The sequence below is a fragment of the Symphalangus syndactylus genome, chromosome 17, assembly GCF_028878055.3.
Source record: "Symphalangus syndactylus isolate Jambi chromosome 17, NHGRI_mSymSyn1-v2.1_pri, whole genome shotgun sequence".
NCBI classification, from domain to species: Eukaryota; Metazoa; Chordata; class Mammalia; order Primates; family Hylobatidae; genus Symphalangus; species Symphalangus syndactylus.
This window is the reverse complement of record NC_072439.2, coordinates 10,849,430-10,858,300: the sequence shown is the minus strand read 5'-3', so window position 1 is coordinate 10,858,300 and position 8,871 is coordinate 10,849,430. Positions and strand designations below refer to the sequence as shown.

The window sequence follows — 8,871 nt, the reverse complement described above, 5'->3', positions numbered from 1 at the left end:
CCCGCCTGGGCGATAGCGAGAGACTCCGTCACAAAAAAAAAAAAAAAAAAAGAGATTCAGCGTGGAGGGCAGTATCTCTGTCGGGTCTGGCTGCTCTGTGGGACTCTGAGGAAAAGCTCACGCCAGGTGGACGCCGTTCCGTCACCATGGGTAAAGGAGACCCCAACAAGCGGAAGGACAAAATGTCCTCGTGCGCCTTCTGCATCTCACTCTGGACTTATCACTTCTGCCTTCTGGGTCTCAGTCTCCCCATCCGCCCCCTTGTGCTTTTGGGTTTGATGACAGGGGTCCTTGGCCTGAAATTTTTTTTTTTTTTTTCAGACGGGGTCTCGCTCTGTCACCCAGGCTGGAGTGTAATGGCGTGATCTCGGCTCACTGCAAACACCGCCTCCCAGATTCAAGTGATTCTCCCGCCTCAGCCTCCTGAGTAGTTGGGATTACAGGCACCCACCACCACGCCTGGCTAATTTTTGTATTTTTAGTAGAGACAGGTTTCACCATGTTGGTCAGGCTGGTCTTGAACTCCTGACCTAGGTGATTCACCTGCCTCAGCCTCCCAAAGTGTTGGGATTACAGGCGTGAGCCGTTTTTTTTGTTTTTTTTTTAAGACCGAATCTCACTCTATCGCCCAGGCTGGAGTGCAGTGGCGTGATCTCAGCTCACTGCAACCTCTACCTCCTGGGTTCAAGGGATTCTCTTGCCTCAGCCTCCCTAGTAGCTGGGACCGTAGGCACGCACCACCATGCCCAGCTAACTTTTTTGTACTTTTAGTAGAGATGGGGTTTTGCCATGTTGGCCAGGCTGGTCTCAAACCCCTGACCTCAGATGTTCCTTCCGTCTCAGCCTCCCAAAATGCTGGGATTACAGGCGTGAGCCACCGTGCCCGGTTTTGGCCTCAGTTTTTTAGAGAGGTGCTAAAAGACTTTAAACCTACTTATTATCTGCCTTACCAGGCCTTCTTTGCCCGGACTGTTCTTCCTACTCTTGTCTACCTGGCACACTCCTACCTGAACTTCAAAACCCCAGCTTCAACACCCTCTTCAGCATGCAGACCTCTATGAAGCCCTAGGCAGACATTTCAACCCTCCCCGAGATCCCGCATATTGGAGTGTCTGGTCTTGGTTCTCTCTCCCCCAGACCAGGGGCTTTCTGATGTTGGGACAGAGAGCTGAGTCCTCTGTGAGACGCTGGGTTTTCCCAGCTCATGACCAAGCAGAGCAGCATCGATTAGAAGTCACTGAATGAATTAACAAAGTCATGAACAAATCAACTCTAGTTTCAGGAGGTTGGAATGGGGGCAGAGGCCTCTGGCTTGTGGCTGCTTGGGTCCAGGGAGCTGTATCAGTATTGTCATGGCTGAAATTGGGCTGGGGAGGCGGTGGTGCCTCCCACACTGGATCTGCCTTCACTGGATCTGTGAAGTCACAGGAAAAGTGCCCCGAGACTCCGGCTCCCCACGCAGGGAAGCCTCCCACCACAGCCACCCAGAGGAGGAGCCCCTCAGGCCCCCGTGGCCCTGCCTGAAAGGATCCTGCTCTCTTAGGGGTAGCCCCTGGGACTTACCCAAACCCCCATGTGCCGGTCACCATGCTGCAGCGTCCAGAACTGTATTTGGTTAGGGAGAGAGATTAATGAACAGAGATAACTTTTGGTGAGAGAGTGTGTCTGACAGGCCCAGAAGTGATTATTTTATTTCATTTTATTTCGTTATTTATTTATTTATTTTTGAGATGGAGTCTCACTCTGTTGGCCAGGCTGGAGCGCAGTGGTGCGATCTCAGCTCACTGTAACGACTACCTCCCAGGTTCGAGAGATTCTCCTGCCTCAGCCTCCTGAGTAGCTGGGATTACAGGTGCCCACCATCACGCATCAGCTATTTTTGTATATTTAGTAGAGACGGGGTTTCATCATATTGTCCAGGCTGGCCTCAAACTCCCGAGCTCAAGTGATCCATCCGCCTCAGCCTCTCAAAGTGCTGCGATTATAGGCGCGAGCCACTGCGCCCGGCTGGTGATCGTCTTAGTAGCTTTTGAGAGAGTCTCAGTTTAAAAATCTCGGGTGAGTGAGCCCCAGTGGGGGACGCGGCACTTGCAGAGGCCTGGAGGGGGTTCTGAGGAAGGAGGAAAAAAGGGGATGCTGTACCACAAAAGCAGGTTCCTTTTCACCAGCACGGTGCAGAAGAGGAAACTGAGGCTTGAGGAGGTGAAAGCACGCGCTGGGGTCTCAAGAGAACCAGGCAGGGCGGGATTCGAACCCAGAGCCGTAGGAGTCCCAGCCCCTTCCGAATAGCGGAAGGACCTCAAGGGATTGGCCTGGAAGGTGGCCCCATCCCCGAACCGAGACCACGCCCCCACAGCTGGAGGCCCCGCCCCGCGGCATGACCGGAAGTGCGCGGGGCCCCCAAGATGGCGCCCGAAACCCGGAAGTGAGCGGCGGCCGCTGCGAGGCTCGGAGAAACTGAGGCGCCGCGGGCTCCGCGCCCGGCCGGACCCGGGCCCGAGGTGAGGCTCTGGTTGCGACCCCCGCCCCGACTCCACCGCGACCCCTGCCTGGCCCGACCCCGCTTGTGGGTCCAGCTCTCCCCGCGGACTCCTGCGCCCGGGGCTGGGGGTTCTGGGGGCCGCGGGGCGGGGGCGAGCGCGGCGCGACCCCCGCCCTCCGCCGCGACCCCTTCCGACCCCGCCCTTCGCCGCCAACGTTGACCCCCCGCTGCCCCGCGACCACCGCCGTGAAACTTGACCTGCCCCCACCTCGGCGACCCCCTGCCGTGAACCTTGACCCCACCTTCCACCGCAACCCTCCCAACCTTTCCTTCCCGCTCTTACCGGTGACTCCCTGTCCTGCGCTGCTTGGTGACCCCCGACCTTTCGTTTTCTGGTAACCCTTGACCCCGCACTCATCGGTGCCCGTGAGCCCCTTGGTGACCCCGCACCCGCTTTCCCCGGTATCCTGCCCTTCCCTTTTGGGGACTCTCGACTCTGTGCGCCTCGTGACCTCGACCCCTTCCTAGGAGTGACCCCCGGTCTCTCCTGCCTCCCAGGATTCCTGACTCCAGGCTCCTTGGGCGTTCGTGCTCCCTCCTCCTCCTTGTCCCCGGTCCCGGGACCCCTGCCTTCTCGGCCCCGCAGCGCAGCCCTCTCTCCCTCCCTCCCCCTGCTCCCCGCCCCTCCCGCTCCTGGGGCCTCTGACTTCTCTTCTGGGGCAGATGGTTTCTCGGTTTCTGCATGGAGGTCCCCCGGTTTGGGATGGGGGCTTGCTGGTATTAGGTGACCGCGGGGCCGTCTGGGCGGAGTCCGCAGAGCGTGCTGGGGGTGGGAGTGCGGGTCGCATTCAAACCCAGCTTCCAGGGACAGGCGGGAGGGAGGGTAGCGGGCTGAGATGGCCGGAGTGGGGCCCGGGAACAGCGTGTGTCGGTGAACGGGAAGCGCAGGCCTCCTGGTGGGTCCTGTCCCCCGTGGGGCACTCTTCCCACCACCCCAGAGTCCCGAACAATAAGGCAGGTGGGGCCTGGAGGGACCAATCCCCAGACTGGCCTGGGGCGTGGGGGGCAGGCGTTGTAGAGAGCCCACCCAGCGCCTCCAGGGACGCCGGGCACGGATGGTGCTGGGGCAGGGACGGTGGGTGTCTCCTTGGATGACAACTGATTAACATTCTGAAAAGTAAAAAAAAAAAAAAAAAAAATCTCTAAAATGTGTAGCCGGGGCCTCCCCTGGCTGCTTCTTCCCGGAATGCCTGTTGTTCCCGCCTGCTCGAACGTCCTTCCTGCCTGTGACTGCTGGGACAGAACGAGACGGGACGGGTTTGGTGCCATCTGTTGCACGCCCTGTCAGCGAGAGTGCCCGGCCTTGGAGCTGGCCTGTGCTGATGCTGGCTGCCAGTTTGGGGGGGTTGTACAGAGGGGCAGAGGGAGCCGAGGTTCAAGAGAAGAGCATGGGAGGGGCCCAGGACCCAGGGCCGCAGACCCCGTGGGCAGCCAGCCCGATTACACGGGGATTACAGGCTTCAAACTTTCTTTCAGGCCTCTTCCTCTGGGCCGGGGCAGCCGGCACTGCTTCCTGACGGAGGGGTGCTGTGCTGTTTTGGGCGCCCTCCCTGGGATGGCTTTCCCTCACTCGGCCCTGGAAGAGGAGCAGTGGGGACCTGGGACCCAGAGAGTTTGTGGCAGGCCCGGCAGGTGCCGTCCACGCCCTTTCTTCCCGGACATCCTCTGGCCTTCAGGGATCTGGCAGCCCGGCCCCAGATTTTCCCAGGGGTGGCCCTGGTCGTGAGGTGATGGCTTCTCACAGTGGCCTGCTCTGGGCCACCTTCAGAGTTCTTGCCGAGAAAGGGCGAATTTGAGATCTGGGCCCCTCGGTGGGTGGGATGGAGAACAGCAGGATGGGGGCCTCAGGGCCTCCCACGGCAGAGGAGACGCAGGCAGGCTCTTGTCCTTGGAGAGGGAAGGACTTGGAAGGTGCCTGCCAGCCCCTGGAGTGTGATTTCAGAGCACGGGGAGGAGGCTTTTGTTTAACTCTGAGGATCCTGGCAGACATCCGCCCACACCTGCCAGGAGCCAGGAGGACACTGATGTGGAGGGGGCTGTGCAGGCAGAGGCTGGACTTCCGGGGGCGGGTGGGGGGGAGCCTGTCAGGCAGAGCACAGAAGAGGCAGCAGGAGCTTCGCTCATCCATTCACTCTCGGTTGGCTTTGGGGTCTGGCCTCTCTGTGCATCCATTCACTCTTGGTTGGCTTTGGAGTTGGCTAGACAGGAGGCGCCCAGGTGTGCAGGTGCGGAGGAGGGTGCATGTTCTCCAGCCGCGTGACCATGGGCAGTCACTGCCCTCTCACCTGGCGGGGAAACCGAGGCGGAGAGAGGTTCCGCCAGCCACCCCTAGACCCCCCACCCACTTGCTGCCTAAGGCCTCCCCCACCCCTAGGGGTGTGAAGGGTGTGACCAGCTTGGGCTTGGCCCAGCCCGGCTCCAGCAGAGTCACGGATGCCCCTCCGGCAGGGCCCAGGCGGAAACGCCAACACCACCAAAGTGAGCTCTGCCCCGAACAAAGAGGTGACTGTGTCGGCAGAACCAGTCCGGCTCCCAGAGGCCCCTCCCAGGGGGCCCCCATGCTGGGGGGGGTGGGGGAATCAGCTCTGGGAAGGGGGCGGTGTCATGTAATTCACGGCTGTAAACACTCCTGGAGGCGATGTGGAGGCAGCCCCCCAGGGTGCCAGCGCTGCCCTTGGGATCTGTGCATGTGTGTGTACACGTGTCTTTGTGTAGCTGTATGTTGTGCCATGTGCATGCACGTGTGTTGTGTGCCTGTGTGTTGTATGGATGTGTGTATTCTGTGTGTGCATTGTACGTACGCATGTGCATTCTGTGTGTGCGTCATACGGACATGTGTGCATTCTGTGTGTGCGTCGTACAGACGTGTGTGCATTCTGTGTGCGTGTCGTACGGACGTGTGTGCATTCTGTGTGTGCGTCGTACGGACGTGTGTGCATTCTGTGTGTGCGTTGTGCAGATGCATGTGCATTCTGTGTGTGCATCGTACGGACGTGTGCATTCTGTGTGGGTCGTATGGACGTGTGTGCATTCTGTGTGCGTCGTATGGACGTGTGTGCATTCTGTGTGTGCGTTGTGCAGATGCATGTGCATTCTGTGTGTGCGTTGTATGGATGTGGGTGTGTTGTGTGTGTGTGAATGTGCATGCCTGTGGCTGTGTGCTCCTGTGCATGTGTGTGTTGTTCGTGTGTTTCATAAACGCGTGTGTTTTATGGGTGCACGTTGTGTGTGCCTGTGCACCCGTGTTTGTGTGTTATGTGTGTGCCTGTGTACCCATGTTCATGAGTCTGTTATGCGTGTGTGTATTTTGTTGTGTGTTGCCCGTGCCTGTGTGCCCATCCTCGTGTGTTGTGTGTATTTTGGTGGTTGTGTGTATTTTGTGTGTGTGCTCATGTTATGTGTGTGTTGCCTGTGCCCATGTGCCCATGCTTGTGTGTGTTGCTCACACATGTATTTTGTGTGTGTTTGTGTTGTGGGTGCATGTGTATCACCTGTGCACCTATGCTCGTGCACACGTGTACTTTGTGTGCATGTTGTGTGTGCACACATGTTGCCTGTGCACCTGTGCCGGTTATGCACGTGTCTATTGTGTGTGTGTGTTGTATGCATGCTGTGTGTTCTCATGCACCACTGCTTGTGCGTGTCTTGTGCACGTGTGTTTTGTATGTGTGCGTGTGCTGTGTACACATGTGTGTGGCCTGTGCCTGCGTGCACATGTGTGTGTGATTTGTTGCGGGCAGGCCTGGAGTGCCTCCAGTCACTTTTTCCACAGCTGAAGGCTGTGTGGTCAGACAGCACACGGGGAGGGCTGGGTGTGTCCAGCCGCTGGTTGAAGCCTAAGAGCAAGGTCACCCCGACCTGGTTCTCGTCCTGGCCTGCCCGATGTCCGCCCAGCAGTGTGAGTGGACTCTCAGCCTTGCCCCTTGCCTCTGCACTCTCGCCCCCAACCCCTGGGAGTTCAGCTGGCACCTGCACCCTTGGGCTGGGACGAAGAGCAGACTGCCAGCTCCGTGGTCACCTTGCCTCGCTGCTGGGAGGTGCGGTCACCCGTCATAGGGCCGAGGACTCAGGAGAGGGCTCAGCCCTGGGGGCGAAGGCAAACCTGGGGTTCTGGCCAAGATGGGCATTTCGGATGCGTGGGCCCCATCAGCTCTTGCCCTGGGCCTCCTGGGCCCCGTGAGGAGGCGGAGGTTAGATCTGTCGTCGGTGCGCCCGGCATGGATGCTCTGCGGAGATGTGCTCGCGGAGAGACGCCAGATGCAAAAGGCCACGGCACGTGACTCCGTTCATGTGACGTGTCCAGAGCAGGGCAGTCCACAGACGGGACGTAGACGTGTGGTCACGTGTCCAGCGCAGGCCAGTCCACAAATGGGAAGTGGATGTGTGGTTGCAGGGGCTGCAGAGGGGTGGGGAGTGACTGCTGTTGGGGACAGGGCTGTTTTTTGGGGGAACAGAATGTTTTGGAATTAGAAGCTATGGTGGTCTGCCTTAGAATATGTTGAAACCATTGAGTCATATGCTGCGGACAGGTGCCCTTCCTGGTGTGGATCGAATCTCAGGGAAAACAAAAGTGTTTAACAGAAAGTAAGACCTCCCTGTCCTTCAGAATCCCCTGTTGTCACCACAGCGTTGAGTGCGGTGTCCCCAGGACCGGTCAGCAGCCCTGCAGCCAGCTCGCATCAAGGGGTGCTGGGCAGCTGTCCTATCCCGACCCGTAGGACGGCAACAGTGATGGCGTCACCCCACCCTCCGGGGGCCCCTCGCCCAGGCCCAGCTCTGCCCCTGAACCATTCTCTGCTTGGGGAGGGGGCAGGGAATGCTGCATTCTACTCGATGGGGCCCTACGGGACTCCTGGCATGAGGGGGACAGGCCTTGGGCCACATGGGTGGCACGCAGGGGCCGGTCAGCTTGAGGGTGCCTGGTGGTCCAGGCGGAGACCCCATGAGAGCTCAGCGTGGCCCTGAAGCTCAGTCCCACGGAGGCCTCAGCCTGGGGCCTTGCTCGTGCCCTGTGCCCTGGCTCTCCTGCGGATTCCCCTGGGCCTCTCGCCCTGGACAATCCCGTGAGTGATGGGGTGGGAGGAGGGGCCCAGAGAGTCATTGCCGAGTCAGCTCCCCTGCAGGCACCATCCCGGGCAGCCTCCTGCAGTGCAGGGCATGGGAGTGCTGGGCCCTGGCTGGGGTCAGCAGATCGGACAGGCGGGCCTGGTGCCGCTGTCTCAGCGACCTGCTTCATGACTCGTGCCCGCGCTTCCCGGAGCCCTGTGACTGACTTCCATCCCCAGCAAGAAAAAGCGTCCAAGTGAAACTGAAGGAGGCGGCCTTGGCTTTGGTTCCAGGACCTGCTGCGTTTTGAAAGTGACGTTTCCTGGCGGCTCACTCGCGTTTCCTGGGAGTCGCTGCTGCTGCTGCTGCTGCGGGCTCCTGGGGCCAAGGCCCTGGGTGCTGGGGCATGGGGAGGGGGAGCCGGTGAGCCCTTGGGCCTGGTGGGCAGTAAACATTTCTGGAACTGACTCATTTGCTGGGGAGAGGCAGCCAGGGAGGGTCATGGAGAAAGTCTCTGCCCGCCATGGCTGCGGACTTGCCGTCGGCTGCCCGTCCAGCCTGGAGTGAGGAGGCGCCTTCCTTTGCATGTCAGGTAAAGTGAGGAAAGCCGCCTCTGGGGTCTGCTGTGCTTGCCGCCTCCGGTGCCCAGGGGCCGGGGGGAATGGGTCACAGGAGCCACACTGATGACCGCGGCCTCCCTACACTGTGAGGGCCAGGCTCCGTGGGGACAGACAGCCGCCAGGGTGCCTGGAACCCGTGGGTGTGAAGGGGGTTCCAAGGCTACAGGGGACGGTGAGGAGCTTCTCAGGGCGGCATCACTGTGACCGGAATGTTTTCACTGGTGGGGCCCAGCCCCGGAAGCTGCCGGGTGGGTCTCACTCAGCTGGGCGCTGGGGCCTGGGTGGAGAATGGCTGTCGGTGTTGCCCGGGTGTGGCTGGGCTGACCAGGGGCATTTTTGCCCTGGAATGACTGTGACCCACCAGGAGCTCGGGGGAGCTGCGAGCCCCCAGGTGAATGCAGGAGCTCTCGGGGTGGCCCTGAGGGCTGGGCACCCAACACTGCGCCGGGGTTGGGGTGTGGATGCTTGAATTGCTTGCCGATTCTGGAACACCAGGGGCTGCCATCCTCAAACCCAGACTTGTGGCTTCTCTTGAAAAACCAGATGATCTAGAAACCCCGGCCACATTCCTGCCCACGAGTCTCCGCTGCCCCTCCCCAGGGGTGCACCTGTGTGGCCCCCTCCCCTAGCTCTGGTGAGGCGGCTCCTGCCCCACTTGGAGGA

The 8,871-nt window shown here is 60.1% G+C and overlaps 1 protein-coding gene across 2 annotated transcripts in view; it reads left to right on the top strand.

Annotated features, from left to right (window-relative positions):
* Positions 1-2,360: 2,360 nt before the first annotated feature.
* Positions 2,361-8,871, top strand: part of SBNO2 (strawberry notch homolog 2) — a 69,794-nt gene continuing 63,283 nt past the window's right edge. For both annotated transcript variants that reach the window (XM_055248259.2, XM_055248258.2), the window contains exon 1: positions 2,361-2,501. The gene's annotated coding sequence lies outside the window, so the exon portion shown is untranslated. The remainder of the gene's footprint in view (positions 2,502-8,871) is intronic.